We start from the raw sequence: 19,004 nt of genomic DNA on the forward strand, positions 1-19,004 counted from the left end.
TACTATGGAGCCACCTTCCCAGCCCATCTTACGTCCATTTTAAATTAACATATACATTGCTAAACATTTGTCTGTGTATTTAAAACTTCGACATAAGGTGCCCATCCCCTAATTCCTTTCTATGACACCAAAATTAATTAAATACCTATGAAAAATTGAGCAATAGGTCTTCAGTGGGCACAAGTAGGTTCTTAATATTTTCTGAGTCCATACATATGAATAAGAGAAATCATTCTTCCAACTCTACCTCTGTTTTCATTCCTATCCCTACCAGTGCTACATAGATACCAGAGCCACATAGATACCATGCTAGTGAACGTTAGAATGTAAAGTGAGGTTTAAGAACCATATGTGACAGAACTACCATGGGAACTTGTTAAAAAATGTCTATTTCTGTCCAACCCCTCCCAGAGAAACTGATTGAATAAATGTGTGAGGCTACAGAAAGCTTTCTCTGTAATAAGCACCCCAGGTAATTCAAACGCATGCTAAAGTTTGAGAATCATTGATCTAGTCCAGTCTTATCAGTCTAGAGAGGAAGAATCTAGGGCTATGTGAAGAAGTGCTATACTCAAGGTTACAGAGCATGGTCGAAGAAGAGAAAAAAGGGAGTTGACGGTAGGAATCTTAATAGCACACTTTCCCTTACCTTTGTCTCCTTTAGCACATTGCCTCCTTTTTATGGCAAATATTACCTTCTTCACAGACTTTCTCTGTGTCAGGGTCAGACACACTATAAGTATTCAGTAAAACATGATTCTTTTCTTAAGCTTGGTTCTTCATGAACTAAATAACTAATGGGTCCCCTTAGTAGTGTTTGCCAAAGGTACAAAGTAACAAATGGAAGTCAGGAGAAAAAACTACCAGATTCAGGAGGGAGAGCTCTGTGGTTCATGACCAAAATGTTGACAAAGCTCGGAACTAGGAAACAGTCTTCAACCATGAGTTTTTGGTGACTCTATCCAAGGTCTTGAAACCACAACTAAACACCCACTGTGATCTATTTAAAGGAGCCAGGTCTTTTTACTTTAGAAAACACTTTTTGTCAAGTTTTCTATCACAGGGAAATTATAAAGTAGGTGAGCTACATCCATGACTAAGAAGTAGTGGGAAGTTTTCTAAGGGAAATTTGATATGCCTATAAGACAGTACAAATTTATTAGCATGGAGTAGAGAAAACATTGGGATGGGTATTAAATTTGTCTCGTTTTCTAATGACAAAATGTTATTTGTTGTCTGACCTTTTCTGCTTGACTCAGACATATACTAGTTATTGAAAATAAGGGAAACCATGGGACCTATGTTTCTTTGGGCCTGGTTTACTTCACTTAATAAGGTGATGTTAGGGAAATGAACCCTAAGATATGTATTCAAATTTTTTTTCTTTCATGTGATTGTTTCTAACACATTTATAAGATTATTTCTTTGTTGCTTTGTATGTCCCTCCCCCACAGTATAACCCCTGCTTTCATTGTATTTAATGTCGGTATAATTTGTGGAAGGGAAGGGGAAAAACAAATCGTTTAAATAGGGATACAGGTGGACCCATTGCAACAATGAGATGTACAAGTTGTTATGTCGAAAAATGAACTTTACAACTTTGGTCGGGGGGAGGGGGGATAGCGGGGAGGAATGGGGGTCCAGGGGGAGGATGGGAAGGGGAAACTAAGGAGGAGGCTACAATGCTTGATAAGAAATGTACTCATTATCTTGCCCATGTAATTGTAACCCCTCTGTACAGTATTGTCACAATAAAAAAATAAAAAAGTTATTTGTTGTAATTAATCAAAACTATACGTTAAAAATCAGTCTCTTTCCCCTTCTTGTCTGATTCCCATAATTATCAATAATTTTTATACTTGTATAAATTACATAATTCCTTATATACCCTTTGTAGATTTTCTCATTGTTCTTGATACTTCTGATTAAACATCACAATCTCTTCTCACTTTTCTTTTTCCATATTTTATTCCTTCTATCATGATAGTGAAAAATTTATTCCAGTTATTCTTAATAGAATTGTCAATTTCCTAGTCATCTGTCTGACCTTGTTCATGCTACAGTTCCACAAAGAAGCCATCTTTATATAGGCTGTAGCCTCTGTGGGACTACAAGACCTCAAACTCTCTTATTACATGCAAGAAGCCACTGCTAGCCTGCCTAGCTACCCTGTGTTATTGTTGTTGTTGTTGTTTCTGGTCCTGGGGCTCAAACTCAAGACCTGGCACTATCCCTGAGCCTCTTTGTGGAGATAAGAGTCACTGACTTTTCTTCTCAGCCTGGCTTCAACCCACAGCCCTCAAATCTCAATCTCCTTCAGTAGCTAGGATTACAGGCATGAGCGACTAGTGTCCACATTCCTGTCTTTATGTTCTCTTCACACAGACTCTGACCACCCTTGTACTTTCTTCTCGCCTCAGGATCCTGATTCATTTTGCCATCATTCTGGTTCATCATGTCCACAACTTGTATTAATTTCTATTTCTTCTATTGTTCTTCCATTGAATCTTCTGGGAAAACTCAGTCCTGCATCAACTCAACCATTCATTCCCTCCACTCTTGTACTGGAATATAACATGAAATAACTACCTATATAAATTCATGATTTCTATCTACATTTGTTCACTCAATATTGTCTAGCTATTCTTCTATATTTCCTAATGCCCTTCTTACCCCAAGCTCCAATGCTTCAACAGGCTGCTCCAATCTTCCTTCCGGACTATGTCTCCCAGTTCCTACTCAACAAATGCCCCTGCTTGCTACTTTATAGAAGAGATAAAAGTGAAATTTCTTTCAACTACTTCCACTAAACCTACCCCCTCCACACACACACTTGGTTAAAATGAGGGAAAACTAATCTTATTAGCCAATACAAATGTGACTGTGTATGACAATAAGGAAATGGAACTTCTGAAAACCAATGGAATTATTGAGCTTGAAGACAAAACAGGGGAATTAGTTTAGTATAGAAAGGGAGAGGAGAAGGGACATGAACAAGAGGAAAAGAGTGAATACAGCTATCCCTTGAATTCTTGAGACACTTGCATTTAACTTTGACTAGCTTACCATATTTTGAATATCTGAATATTTCATATGGAGAGGAGCATTTTACAAGCATTATATCATATATGCTTGTATTTTGTCACAGTTAATATAAACAATAAATAAAAGTACAAACAAATCTTTAAAAAGAAAATCCCTCTATAATTTTGATGAAATTTTTTCTATATATTTCATAAGCTTATTTACAACACAGATGTGCAGAAACACACAAAACCACATAGAGAACTATAGTACTTTGTATCATATGTTACTAAATTGTTCTTACCCATCTATCTTCATATTTGTAAATGCAGTTGTACATTGTCTTTAATGCATACAAATTAATTGACTGAACTGGTAAGTATCAATTGACCTAGTCATTCCACTGTTACAGCCATTTAGTTTGTTTCCAAAGCTTTATTACAGTAAGTAAAACAATGAACAACCTTGTCTACACATATTTTAGCACTCCCATTTATATCCTTAGAACAATTTATTAGTAAAATTGTGAGATCATAAAAAGCATTTGGCACTTTTGTTCAGATTGTCAACCCAACCCCCAGAAATAAACCAACTTAAATGGAACATTAGATCATCTATGTCACCATAACTTTGCCAATATTATGTCCCTGTTGATTTTTTGATAATGATGACAATGGTAATGGGTCATGAATTTAAAATTAGGACTGTCTCAGAGGGAACCACTGGGAAGGGAAAGAAAAGAATATAGTTCAAAGAAAAGAATCAAAGGATATCTCACACACAGACACACACACACACACACACACACACACACACACACACACACACACACACACCTCACAACAATAACAGTAGAGTAAAATACACCAAATGCTATTTGAAAAATTGGGGAAGAAGGAAAAAGAAGAATAGGAACATGGGGAGTGGGATAAACAGGTTCCAAGTACACTGCACATATATATGTAAATACCACAATAACCTTCCCTATATTACAAATATACACTAATTCAAGAATAAATTGCTTTCCTTAATGTAATAGGTTTAAAAACCATTCATTTTCACTTGCAAATTTGAGGTTGGTATTCCTTCTGCTGTGGATAGTCTGTTCTTAACTGTCTCCCATTTTTCTATGAAATTTATTTTGTAACTGATGTATCGAAGTTATCTTTATATTATGAATTTCTATCTACTGTTATGAAATAGACATTTTCCTAGTTGGCAGGCTGCTTTTTAACATAACATTTTTTTGCCATACAGGGTTTCATGCAAGTTAAATGTATTCATCTTTTCCTTGTTTTCAGTATCCATAAAATGATTTAAAGGGACTTCTCCATGTTTAGGCTATAAAAATTATTTTAAAAAACCAAAAATATTTTAAAATAATATAAAATATTTTCAGTGTCTTTATTGTTTCAATATCTTTTCTCATGTAAATTCTTGGTTCAGCTTAAATTTATTTTGGTTTAAATAATGAGTCTTGATGTAACATTTTTTTTTTGTCTGTCCTGGGGCTTGAACTCTGGGCCTTGGCGCTGTCCCTCAGCTCATTAGCTCAAGGCCAGCACTCAAGGCCAGCACTCTACCATTTGAGCCACAGTGCCACTTCTGGTTTTCTGGTGGTTTATTGGAGATAAGAGTCTCACTGACTTTCTTTCCAGGGCTGGCTTTGAATTGCAATACTCAGATCTCAGCCTCCTGAGTAACTAGGATTAGAGGCCACTGGTGCTCAGCTTTATTAGATGTAACTTTATTAAATTTCTCTTCAATTACTAGCTTTATTGCTCTACCCACAGTTATTGGAAAATAAACTTTCAAACCCCATGGACTTGAGAAGTCTTTTAACATATTTCTTAAAATCCATACTATGTGTTTTTTTATTTCAATATTGTGCTGTTGAATTAATGTCTCTGATTCTCCACAAATACTACAGTATTTTAATCATTGTAATTTTCAATGCAATTATATGTGACAGAACAAGTTTTTATCATCTTCTTCATATTTTAATCTGGAATTTATTTTGATATTTGGAATGATATAAATATCTACTTTTCTCCAAATAGAATCAAGGCAATTCCTATAATGTTATCAAGGAGGGAAGGAAAGTAGTAGCACCTGAAACTTCAACTAACTCCATAAACCCATGAAAGTAGTTGTCATCGTGAACATGTTTCTGATAGTAACAAATGTTGACAAAAGGGCCAGGCACAGCGGTTCATGCCTGTAATTTCAATTACTTATGAGGAGGAGATAGGCTAGCCTAGAAAAAAGACCTTATCTCAAAGAACAAGCCAGGTATGGTGATCTATGCCTGCAATCCCAATTACATGAAAGATAAAAGTAGGTGGATCAAAGTTTAGGGCTAGCCCAGGCAAAAAGTGTAATATTCTACCTGAAAAATAAAAGTCAAAAGGGCTGGAGATGTGGCTCAAGTGGTAGAATGCTTTCCTAGCAAGCACAGGGCCCTGAGCTCAAGCCCCAGTACTGCCATATAGCCCCAGTACTGTTATATAGTAATGTTGCCCACTAGAACTTTTCACAGTGATGAAAATGTTCTATAGCTATTCTTTTCAACATGAAATGTGGCTACTCTGACTGTTGAATTGAATTTTGAGTTTTAGTTCATTATAATCAATACAAATTTAGACAGTTTCTTGTTATTGACCAAAGCCCTTCTAGAGCATAGCTTTTCTAAAGACCATTGTCCCATTATAATGACTCACAGGATTGTTGGTAGATAATACTATTAGAAATTCCCCCATTTAACCTGAAACAATCTTATAAACAGGAGACTTTCAGTAAAATGCTCAGGCTACTCCTGTGATCTCAAAGGCAATTTCATTAAATAAATATGTAACAGATGCCCTCTTTATGCTTATCTGCCAAAGAAGATGTAGGTAAGAGTCTTAAAGAAGTTTAATTTGTTGTGTATGTGTTGGCATTGGCAATTGAATTCAGAGCCCTGTCTCTGAGCTTTTATGTTCAAGCCTAGCACGTTGTCACTTGAGCCACAGCTCCCCTCTGGTTTATTCATAGTTAATTAGGAATAAGTCTCAGGGACTTCCTGCCTAGGCTAGCTTCAAATTGTGATCCTAAAATCCTCACTTCTTGAGCAGCTAGGATTACAGGCTGAGTTATGGGCACTTGGCAAGAAGTTTACATTTTGATAGAAAAGATAATATAGTACACAAATAACAATAGTTACTGTAGATTTGGATAACTACCATTAAAGTGGAATAATCAAATTGTCAAAAAGAGTACCATGAAGAGAGGGATTCTTTTTGTTAAGAGGCATGAGAATGAAATGTGGCAGGACTATATGGAAGATTTGACAATTAAGATACTTCCTGAATATGGTTCATTTTCAACAGGCAAAGACAGGAAGGAGAAGAAGAAGAGTTCTGGAATAAAATACTAATGTAAGAAAAGGCACAAAGGATGGATAGCAAAAATCATGTTAGACTGGTTAGATCATCCTATGAGCAAGGAAGTAGAGAGAAATAAGCTTAAGTATACCGAGGCTTAGGACTTAGTAAAGTGGGGCAAAAATCTTTACTTACCTCACAAGCTAACTGTAAACATTAAGCCAGGTAAGGAAATGGGAAAAGCATTTAACAGAAAAGCAAAGCAAGCACAGCATAAATGTTAAAAATTCAGAACTATATATCATTATTTGGATGTTTCTTATACCCAAGTAAGCCCACACAAAGCAGCCTATTTGGGCATGGTAAATGACTTCAAAGGACAAGATTCCAAAACACAGTTATAACAATTTTAAAAGATGTAATCTCAGCAGTTAAACAAATAGGAGACAACACATAAATTAAAATGATGATGAAGATTAAAGGGTGCTGCAAAGATGATATCGATTTTCCGGATTAGTAGTAACAAATTTCATATAATCAGTTTGCCAAATCTGTTTGCATACTCACCAAATAGTTATGCATGCTGGCACTTATTTACAATAGTAGAGAACTTTTCAGGTCTAAAAGGAAACCTATTTAATGTATCAAGCCACACAAATTTGTAGAAATATTCAGATTCCATAACAATTTGTACCACTCAACATTCACTTATTAGGTATCGGACACTTAAAAATAAAACACCAAATGGGGTTCAAAAAGACCAGACAAAATATGCAGGATATATTGATTTGGAAAGCAGACTAAAGACAACAAGAAGAAAGTTTTATGAAAGGCCAGGGCAAAGGCCAGGTGCCAGTGGCTCTTGCCTATAATCCTAGCTACTCTGGATACTGATATCTGAGGCCTGTGATTGAAAACCAGCCCAGGTAAGAAAGACTGAGAGACTGTTATCTCCAATTAAGTACCAAAAGGCTGGAAATGGAGCTGTAGCTCAAATGGTAGAGCACTAGACTTAAGCATAAAAGTTCAAGCCCAGCAAAAATAAATAAATAAATAAATAAATAAAATAAAAAATGAAAGGATGGGTCAAGAGTCCAGAAGACCTGAATGTGAGCAGGAATACAAAGCAGCAAACTCATCCCAGAGATAGAACTCAAAGTATTTAGTAAGAGACAGAATGCACAATGCAGGAGTGGATGAAGCATGCAAAGATGTCACATATGAATGAGATTAGGAGGCCTGAGAATAGAGAATTGCAAGATCATTAAATGAAGCAGAAAAACAAAAATTTGCTTGAGAAACAATGGCAAGTTTGGGTTGGCCCTCAATATCCATGGGTCTGTATTTGTGGATTCAACAACCATTCATAGAAAATAGTCAGCAGTAATAGTGACTATAGGAACATCTCCATTATTCCCTAAATAATACATTATAACTATTTATTTACTATGTACATCATAGATATTGAAAATAATCTAGAAATGATTTAAAAGTGTATGGAAGGGGGGCTGGGAAGGTAGCTCAGTGATAGAGTGCTTGCCTTGCATACATGAGGCCCTGGGTTCAATTTAGCACCACAAAAGCAGAAAAAGCTGGAAGTGGCAGTGTGGCTCAAGTGGTAGAGCACTAGCCTTGAGCTGAAGAGCTGAGGGACTGTGCTCAGGCCCAGAGTTTAAGCCCCACGACTGACAAAAAAGTATATAGAAGGGTTTGGTAGGTTACATGAAAATAGAACCTATTTTATATAAGGGGCTTAAGCATCTATGAAAATTGGAATCCAAGGAGTCTGGGACAAATATACTAGTTACCAAGAAATTATTATATTTTGTAAGCCAATAGGACACTCAGATAGAAGAATAGAACAAATTACGTTTAAAAAGTACCCACACATTTCAGAACTCAGGGAAGAAGCCAAGGTACAGCAACGAGAAGATATGAGCTTTAGGGAGAAAAATAAACTCAGTAGAAGTCCAAACCCAGACACAGAAAATATGTATTTAGAAAATTTGACCAAATACTTAGAACCATGTCTGTGGTAGAGGAAGCCCAAAACAAACTAGTTTACAATGAACTCACTGCAGAACCTGTGATCTTATAAGCAGCTAGCTCAAATGGAACTAGCCCAACAAGTGGAAGTGGTAACCTTGGCCAGATGGAACCATGCGATGTATCTTTGTTGCATCAGGCAACACTTTATTTTGGCAAAATTCTATAGGACTGTCAGGTCAAAGGCTCAGCATAACGGTTCATTCTCAGTCTGAGTTTAGAAAAACTGAAGCACATATTGCAAGAAGAATACAGTGGTTCAAGCCTGTAATTGTACCTACTTAAGCCACCTCAGGCAAAAATATTCACAAAACTCAGTCTCAAACAATGGGAAGCCCAAGTAGGAGGATGGAAGCTTGGGCCATCCTGATCATAAAGCAAGACTATACCTTGAAAATAACCAATGCAAAAAGGAGCTAAAGGCATGGCCTGAGTGCTAGAGCACATGCCTAGCAAGTGTGAGGCCCTGTGTTCAATTCCTACCACCACCAAAAAACAACAAAACACATCACACATTCAACATTTATCTTCCTCCACCAAGTTGGTTCTAGTCACTGCTTCCTGACCTATATTTCTGCCATTAAAGCTTTGGACTGCTGACAAATGCTAGAAAAAAATCTATGTTATCTCCTTCTTTGAGGTGAGGCGGTGATTTTTCTTACTTTTATATCTTTTGTGCATATGCTTGTGTGTGCCAGACCTGGAGATTGAACTCAAGACCTAGGGGATGTCCCTGGGCTTTTTTTCCTCCATGCTAGTGCTCTCCCATTTAAGCAATACCTCCACTTCTGGGTTTCTGGTAGTTTAGTGGACATAAGAGCCTTAGGGACTTTCCTGCCAGGGCTGGCTTTGAACTAATCTAAACCTGTTGGGTAGCTAGAATTACAGGTGTGAGGTACCAGTGCCTGGCTTTAATTTTATCTCCTACCACTGAAAACTCAAACTTGCTATCTTTTATCTTTTTCATTCAATTACAGTACACTTGTATCAAGGAACTTATGGTAATTCTCAAATGAAAAAGCCAGTATGTGCATTCTAGCAGTCCTTGCTGTTGTTTTCACAGTTATGGAGATATCCAAATATACGGGAAGAAATGCATTTTTCCCCTTAAAGTGTCATTATACTACTACAACCTGTCACAGAAACTACTCAGACCATCACCTCACACACTACACAATTCTGTTTTGACTGAAATAAATGAACTTTCAACTATATTTGGATTCATTTTCCTTTCCCAGATTTTCCCATTCTTCCCAAATAGCCCGTGTTTGGCACGAGCCACTGCACTAAATTATACAAGCCAACATATTTAATAAAAGGAAATTTGTTTTACAACAAGATACCGAGCATCACTTTATAATTCATCTCTTTTCTATGTTCAAGCTCATGAGAGGACATCTTCCAAAAGGTAAATGAAATGGCAATTGTTTTTATTCATGTGGAAACATGGTGGGAGATTTGGGCTGCTCCCAATTAGCTGCATCATCCTGGCCTGTGTGCGGACTCAAGTGCTGATACTCAGCAAACAAGAAGCTTCCACTCCTTTAAGAAAACATGACTGAGGGACTTAATGGGAAATTCAGAAGGGATGTTTGATTTTACTTGTAATGTCCACAGTCCAGGGGAGACCTCAATATCCCAATATCTCAATATCTGTACACAGAGGTCCTTGTAGTAGGAGCCCTCCAAACTGAAAACTCTCCATTGCTCAATGCCAGTTAAGACAACTCAAATCTGAGGACACAGTTAGATGGCAAAATTGTTTAAATCCCAATGCAACTGCTCTAAATGCCTACTCTTGGCCTTCAGGGCAGAAGCAGAAACAGCCATGGCTTGCCACTGAGGCAGCACTGGTTACTGCTCACCCCTCTTTCCCACCAGCTAAGGCTAGAGTGAGCCTGGAGCCTTTGATGTTACAGCCTTTTACCCGCATTTAAATGCTTTCTATTTAAATCATCTTCTTCCAGCACATGTAATTGTGGGATGTTTAGCCCAAGGCGGCAAGAACACTGGAAGGCTCACAGGGTGAGCAGGCAGTCTCAGAGTTGGAGCCACTGCATCAGGTCCAGCCACTGCCTTGCAACACCCACAGTAGCAGCCCTATAGCAGAGGTTGCTAGGCTGAGGAGAGAAGGAGAAAAGGATGGAAGAGGCAAAAAGTAGGTGCTTCCGCTGAAGCCTATTCTCAGAAATACCTGGGAACTCCATGCCCCAATTTCCATCTGAGAAGCAGGGAGCCCTAAGAAGAATGTGATCTTCTCAGCCAAAAGAGGAGGCAGAAGGTGAAATGTTGGCCGTCATAGGCAAAGACCCCAGCATTACCTGGGTGCCAGTACCCTCAAGCCCTCAGGAAGACCCAACAGCTCCTGCTTATTGCCGTGAGGTGGGGGCTGGAGACAATGGGTGTTTCAGTAATTAAATAATTCCCACACCTATCCTGGACACTCTCCTTCCAAGGGATCTGAACTTCCAAGCAGTCAAGAACACGTCCCTTTCTCTCTTTCTCTCTCTGTTGGGGTTTGCCCTGGCCGCATCCAGTGTTTGATAGTTTACAACCTGATTTCTTTGACCAGGAAAAGAAAGAAGGAATTCTTGGGAGTGTATATAAAATGAGGATGAATACATTGGTGGTGAGCCAGGTGCTGCTTCCCCACTCAGAGGCATGATATTCCTAACATAGAATCCCCCTTCAAACAACAACTCCCCCCACACACACATGGTAGGTGCCAAAGTAGCTTTCAGCCCAGAAGTCCTTTTGCAATACTTCATCTCACTGGTAACTTTGTAGGTGCCCCAGGGGCGAGGTGGAAGAACTGATACTAATGTTTCCCACTAAGTCGGTGGGCTTGAGAGTTGAGCCTCCGGACTGCCAGCAGGAACTGGGGGGAGGGGGGGTGGGGGGAGGCGGGGAGGGGAATCTGGAATGGAGAATTATGAGGACCTATATTTCTTACCAAACCATTGTTTTTTCTTCTAAAAAGTATTATGGTGGCTGAACAAGCTGGTTACCCAAAGCAAGCGACCTGCTCATGAGTGATGGCCCTATTGTCCCTTCCTGAAATTTTTTCACAAGGAGTCTCAAGTAAAACTCCACATGGGTCCTATCCTCACCCCTGAGCTATGGTGTGGAAAAAAGGTTTTTCTCTCTCTCTCTCTCTCTCTCTCTCTCTCTCTCTCTCTCTCTCTCTCTCTCTCTCTCTCTCTCTCTCTCTCTCTCTCTCTCTCTCTCTCTCTCTCTCTCTCTCTCTCTCACACACACACACACACACACACACACACAAAGACGCTAAGAGGAGGTTTCAGGAGGAGGAAGAGTCACTCTGGGTAGGCAGGACAGTCCCGTCTCAGAGGGAAGGCTTAGATCATTAATGCTCCCTGCTGTCTCTTCCTTGCCCTGTAGGAATCCCCTGGAGCGAGAGCGCAAACTGCGGAGTCCCTTGCTGCTCCAGCCAGGAGTTACCTTGAACCCCATCCCCGCACCGAGTTGGTCTTCTGACCACCCGTAGAAAAGATGGGAAAGTCCGAAGCGGCTAGTAGCTAATTGCCTTGGAGGCTGCAACAACTGCAGAAATTACAAAGATCCTGTTTTTGGAAACGCAAAACAAAACAAAAAAACAAAAACAAAAACTGGCTCTCCTGCACCTGATACTTCGCGCGCTCCGATCAAGCAAAGAGCCACCCCCTACTCCCACCCCAGCCTTGGGACCTCAATTCCCTAAACTTTCAATAACAACAGCAACCAAATAAAAAAGATATAAGGGTGAGAAAGCAATATGACATATTACCAGGCATGGGGACTAGGGCTACAAAGGAACTGTGTAACCTCAGATTGCCGTGGCCTGTCTGCTCTCTGCAGCCACCTGAGAGGCTCAACGCGGTCTCCCCAACCAGCCCTCACGAAACAACTCTCATCAGGAGATCAGGCGTTACCTGGGTCTCGTACAAAAACAACTATCAGCAAGGTTGGACAGGTTCAGGCATGTAGTTCCATGTCGAGGGCGAGGTGGCGAGCTGGGTTCTGAAGAGCGCGAACTTGGACTTCCTGAGCGATCAAAAAGACTGCCCCAAAACAAGGCGGGGTGAAGGAGGCACGGGGCTATACCGCGACTCCCTCTAGCAGCGGAACAAACGGCCCCGCCCGCCTTTTCCACTCTCAATCAGAGCCAAAGAGGATGCCAGGAAACTTCTCTCCGCCAAGAAAAGATTTCTAGAGTTCAGCAGAGCTTCTAGAGATTTGAGGAGGAGGGATTTATTGGGGGAGAGGTGCAGGAAGATTGCTAAGCCATTGGGCCCTTTAGTTACCTTGGCAGGTTGCTGCTGCGGCTTGACTCAGTGACTCGACTCTTAAAGTGACTGTCTACCAGTCCCTTCTGTGCGACTTCGCTTCGGAGCACCCTTGATCAGCAGCACATTTCCTACGTGAGAGGACTCCGCCACCTCAGCCGGTGGCTCTAGCGGCCCCTGGAGAGGCAAGCAAGCTCCAGAAGGCAACAGATCCACCAGCTCACCCCGGGCGTCCGCAGGCGGCAGGTGCGAACTCTGCCCGCCCGCCTCCCTCCCTCCGGGTGCTGCTTCAGCTTTCCCGGAGAACCCTCCAGCCAGTGCGCAAAAGCCCACACGCCCAAGCTCAGAGAAGTGAGCTTTGGGCTAGTCTCACATCCCGCCAACCCTGCTATCGCCTCCAAAATGTGCCTGGAGTATAGGGCAGGAGGGCAGTACAAGTCACCATGAGCCGCCTTTTCTTCGTCAACAGTTAGGTGCCTCCTGTCTGATTGCAACCAGGAGGGGGTGGGAATTAGAGAACCAGTCGACACGTCACGGAAATGGGCTGCTTCTGCTCCTCCTTCTCTTCCACACCCCTGTGGATTTGGAAATGTCGGGAGGGGAAGCGGAATGAGGAGATTGGGGAAAGCTGCCAACCCCAAGTCCCCAATCCTCTGATTTAAAAACGCGCTTCTCTTACCTTTCCCAGGGAAAAGGGAAGAGAGCGTCCCGGCAGCGCCGTCTAGCGTCCGTACTGGAACAGGCCGGCATAAAGAGTTAGGCTAGCGAGCATTCAGCTGAGTTCAGGTGCATACCACCACTAACGAAGTTTTTCAGCTTTTTTTACCTCTATCCAGCCACTTAACTGATATCTAGTCTAGCCAAGAGTTCAGCTGTTTGGTTTCCCCGCCAGCCAGAAACTATTGTTTTTTAATACTTTTTATCGTAAAAATACTGCACAGAGGGGTTACAGTTACATGAGCAAGATAATGAGTACATTTCTTATCCACCATTGTTGCCTCCTCCTTTGTTTTCCCCCTACCCTCCTTTCCCTCCCACCTCCATAACTACACTCCCCCCTTCCCCGCCTAAATTGTAAAGTTTGTGTTTCAACATAGTGTCTTGTACATCTCATTGTTTTAAAGGCACAGATCAACTTTTTAATTTATAATTAAGCTTCCCAGTACTGGAGATAACTCCTTTTCCACTCCTTGCATACAAAAGTTCTTGAATACAGTGTTCTCCAGTTCTGTCAGACTTAGGAAAGGCCAGGTACCGTCCTGGGACGTGGGGAAGGGGGCCGCTCACAGCTAGATCCAAGATCCCCATAGCTCTTCAGCCTGCCTGAGGCTCACCCGCTATGCTCTTGACCACTTGCTCTCTGACGACGTCATGCAGTCTTCAAAAGCACTCTTTAAGTGGTAATGGAAAAACAGATGATAACCCAGGAACCATCAGGATCTAGACTGCTGCGATGAAGAGTCCTATTTCCACCCCCAGGTGTCTCCTAGAGTGATCCCCTGAGCTCCCGGCGCTATGCTGATTAACACACTTAACAGGATTGCTCATTTAACGGGTCAGCTGAGCGCTGTGTGCCTGAATTTGCTGCTACACCAGGCTCCTATTAATTTGTCTTTCTCTGAGCTTTTTCCAGCTGTTCTCTCGAGCCTCCTCCATCGCTCTGCATTAGCCACAGAGAGTGAACGAGAGAGCTAGAGAGCAACGGAGACTCCGACCTGGAGGAAGTAAGCACTTAGTGGTTGGTGCGCAGCTCAGACCCGCGCCTTTCTGGTGGGTTTCCTTGGCTGCTGCCCATCATTTACAGCCCACTTGACCTTTATGGCTGGAGCCTATGAATGATTGAAGTAGCTATCCTTTTCTTACCTCTCTTATCAAGTTTATACACTCTTCCCCCTCACTCCTCCCCCAATTGAGGGATGTGTTGAACCCATCCTACCCAGCAAATCTCTCAAAATCACGTGTCCCAGGAATTTTTTTTACAACTGTAAATACAGAGAACTCGGTAGGAAACGGAAAAGTCCTTTCAACAGAAAAAAAGAATATCAAGATACCTGATCAGGATTGTTGTTTATATGCAGGTGTGTGTGTGTGTGTGTGTGTGTGTGTGTGTGTGTGTGTGTGTGTGTGTGTGTGTGTGTGTGTGTAACAGGAAAAATGTCCCACACTTTCTGCTTTCTACTTGTTAACAGGTCTTCATTTTCAGATAAAAGCACATTCTGTCGATAGAGTATGGCCAGCCAATTCTCCTTTATCTTTTCCTATACAATCCAGCAAACCTCCCTCTCCCTGCATCATGATCCTCTGGGAACCTCATCACGACTTCCCAACATACCCCTACCTACCTTCAACATCACTGTTACTTGGGTCTCAACTGTCATGTGCTTCCAACCAGCTAGCAAAGGAAACAATACAGAGGGTGAGATCCTCAGTGGAAGAGCATAATCGTCTCATGTTTTATCTTTCTAGTTATGTCACTAGTGCAGTCTGGTCTTTAGTATAGTGCAAACCTTCAGCTAACTGAGAGGCGAGGCTGTGGTGGGTGAGGCTATTTGTCCAATCCAGAAAACCCATCACTTTCATGAAGGTACTAAGGAGCCAGTAGTTAGGGTGACTGCAGCTCATTCAGGATACAAGCCAATTATATCCCTGGGGAAATTGTCAAACAGAAAATACATGCATTTAAAACAAAACATTTCAAAACATAAAATTTTAAAGCCTGATCCTGTACCTTAGACTCTCCCCTTCATCTTTTTTTTATTATGAATGAAATTTATTTAGTTGCTTGTATTTGGAAAAGATCATCAATTGCATAAACATTCATTGTTGAAAGATTAGTTACAACATATCCTGACAACGAAAGATTAATTCCTTGCATGTTAATAGATAATGGTTAACAAGATATATTTTATATCCAATTTAACCCAAAGTCATTCTAACACCCAGTACTATTATATATCATACTTTTGACCTACTGTCTCACCAAAATATACCCTTTTTTGTACCTTCCGTCCCACAAGAATATACCCTTTTTCTATACTATCATTCCTTTTGTACTGTCTCTGTAACAATGGTTGGTATTCTGATGTGATAATGTGATGAACACTTAACTGGTGTACTAGCCTTACTGTCCTAGGTAACATCGCCTTTCATCTGAGAATCTAAGGCTTTCCAGAATTGGAAACTTTAAAACACTATATCATATCAACGCATTCTTTTCTGGACTGAAGAGGCAATCTTAGTTCCCATTAAAGGCAGCTGTTTGTTTGGCCAGCCCTACTGTTCTGGCTTTTGGGAAATGATGGGATCACAAATGAGTTCAGTATTTGAGAATAAATAATACAATAAAGAAGTACAATGCCAAGAAAATAAGGAAGGAACCAGAAAACAACTTGGTAAGACTCTGGTTTAGTGCTTTTTCCTCAAAGTGTAATCCATGAACCAGCAGCAGCATTGGGGTTGAATCTCAGGTCCTAATGCAAACACCTGTGCATGCATATATATAGAGAGAAACAGAGAGAGATACATATATATGCACACACATATGCACATATGCACAAGGAAAATGGGATATGTCTTGATAGGGATGTGGTTATTACTGGACAGGAGTCATATGGATGCCATAAAAATACTCCAGGTATATGTGGGAAAATGGACCAAGGAAACTTGATGAGATTGGAATGGGAAGGGAGAGAAGGCAAGCTGGGAGATCTGAGTCTGAACAAGATTTATTGTATATATAAATGAATATGTTAAAATCAAACCTTTTTACACAATTGATAATAATAAAAAATGAATCTCAGATCCTTATTCTAGGCCTAAGGAATCAGCATCTGCAGGTAATGAATAAGATCCCAGGTAATTTTGTAGGTACATTAACATTCAAGAAGCATTTTCAAGAAAATCTTTCCATTTTGACTAGTCCAGAAAACGAAAAGGCGCAATGGGTTTAATTATTAAGGAGCTAGTATGATATCTTGACAAATGGTGAACACTGAAAAAAACAAGTATAGGGTCATATCTCCTTAGGATCAATTTGGAACCAGTCTATTTCACAACTAAATTATGATTAGCATCCTTCCTACAGATGGTATTATGGCATTCTTCTTACAGATGGTATTATGGCACAAATGTCCTTGGTTACATGATCGAAATGGGTGAAGGTATGGGCCTAGATTACCACAACTCAGTCACTACTGCTGACATACAATTCAATTCCCATGTGTCACTAGGCTAAGGTCATCATGTTCCTAATAAAACTAAGAACAAGACTTCACAGAGTTCATCAAATTATGAGCATTCAATATATGCCCATTGATGCACTGTGAGAAAAGCTGATGATCCTTATAGATGCCAAAAATATTTAAAATGTTAACAATCCATGTAAGTACCTTTGCAAAAGTAAACAAAAACATGCAGAATGTTACTCTTTCCTCACAAGGCAAATTTCAAAGTTGCCTCATAGGATAGTAAAGAAAGAAACTCAAAAATAAACAGTTATTGCAGGTCTAATTATAGACCAGATGTCTTATATTCTTACTTTTGTTTCATTCATGTTTGCAAACCTGGCTGAAGGTTAGAATCATGTTGAAGTATCTTGTTGAGGATTTAGCAATTTGTTGATTCCTGGGACCATACCCCCGCCTCTGATAAATCAGGATCTCAAAATTGGATTTCCTCAAGTAGGGAACACCACGCTAAGCAAAACTCAAATCCCCTGAACCATAAAGAAAATGATACATTTCACTGCACACAAATTAAACTTTCCTGAAATGAAAAAAAAACACAAGTAAAGTCAAAAGACAAACTAAACTGTGAGAAAAAAACGTAACACTTCAAAGGGAGTATTTTATGAATATTTTACGAGTCAATTGGTAAAAGTCTACCCAATAGAAAAATAGACAAAGGACATGAATAGATATTACACATTTTTAAAGCAATTGGACATATATAAATAGAAAAATAACTGCAACCTAAACTCTAATGGCAAAAAATAGTTCAGTTGTACACTATATTGGAAAGCAGGTAAAGAATAGATTCTTTCATTCAGAATTAGCTGGACTGTAATCTAGTGAAACTACCTTGGAGAACAATGTCTCAGTGTCTACTGAGATTGCAGATTTCATGTAGTCGTATATTTAAAAAATATATTTCTGGGCCAGGTACCCGTAGCTCATGCCTATAATCCTAGCTACTCAGAAGGCTGAGATCCGAAGTCAGCCTAGGCAGAAAAGTCCCCATGAGTCTCTTATCTCCAATTAACCACTCAAAAATCCTAAGTGGTGCTGTGGCTCAAAGTGGTAGAGTATTAGTCTTGAGCAAAAGAACTTAAGGACAGCACCCAGGCTCTGAGTTCAAGCCCCACAACTGAAACAAAAAAAAAATTCCAAGTGAACATTCAAGAATTAGCAACAATGGCTGAGTACTGGTGGTTTATGGCTATAATCCTTCCTACTCAGGGGATTGAGACATGCAGGATTATGGTGGAAGCCAGCCTGGGCAGAAAAGTACATGAAACTATCTCCAATAAAACATAAAAATTCCAGGGCCTGGAAAGGTGGCTCCAGTGGTAGCTTGCTTGCCTCATATGCACAAAGCCTTGGGTTCGATTCCTCAGCAAACACATAAGTAGAAAAAGCTGGAAGCGGTGCTGTGGCTCAAGTGGTAGAACGCTAGCTTTGAGGTGAGGGACAGCTCCCAGGCCCAGAGTTTAGGCCCCATGACTAATAAAAAAGAAAAAAAAAAACCAAGCTGCAGGCTAAAGTGGTAGAGCAACAGCTGTGAACAAAAGAGGCAAGCAAGAATACAAGGTGGTGAAGTTCAAGCCCAGTGTGCATAAATGCGTGGACACATGGGTATGCATGCATGCATGCACACGCGCACGCTCATGTGCGTTCGCGCCACACACACACACACACACACACACACACACACACACACACACACACACACACACACACACACAAGAATTAGCAAAAATTATTGGGGGTTTCTTTGGAAGAGGAAGTCAGGGAAAATAAGAGAAAACAGGTCAATTTATATTTCACCATATTCTAATACATTGTATTAGTATTCTCAATCCTTGCCCCTCTCATTGATATGAAACCATTCATTTGCACTCTTCACTAGTGTTGGGCATAAGGTCTGGTTTGACCAGAGGAATATTAGCAATGATGTCAACAGCCTGAGTCTTGTCCTTCTATCATTCCCCAAGTAGTCCTGGGTAGGTTCTGGTCCAAAGAAACTCATGCAGCAATTTATTTTATATTTAGGAATATTCATTATGTGCAGC

The 19,004-nt window shown here is 40.4% G+C and overlaps 1 protein-coding gene across 1 annotated transcript in view; it reads right to left on the minus strand.

The window, feature by feature from the left end:
• Window positions 1-12,419, minus strand: part of Il1rapl2 (interleukin 1 receptor accessory protein like 2) — a 1,139,514-nt gene extending 1,127,095 nt beyond the window's left edge. Inside the window, exon 1 of the mRNA XM_070038998.1 lies at window positions 12,362-12,419. The gene's annotated coding sequence lies outside the window, so the exon portion shown is untranslated. The remainder of the gene's footprint in view (window positions 1-12,361) is intronic.
• Window positions 12,420-19,004: the final 6,585 nt, after the last annotated feature.

The sequence above is a fragment of the Dipodomys merriami genome, unplaced genomic scaffold (genome assembly GCF_024711535.1).
Source record: "Dipodomys merriami isolate MVZ:Mamm:240054 unplaced genomic scaffold, mDipMer1.0.p SCAF_3, whole genome shotgun sequence".
NCBI classification, from domain to species: domain Eukaryota; kingdom Metazoa; phylum Chordata; class Mammalia; order Rodentia; family Heteromyidae; genus Dipodomys; species Dipodomys merriami.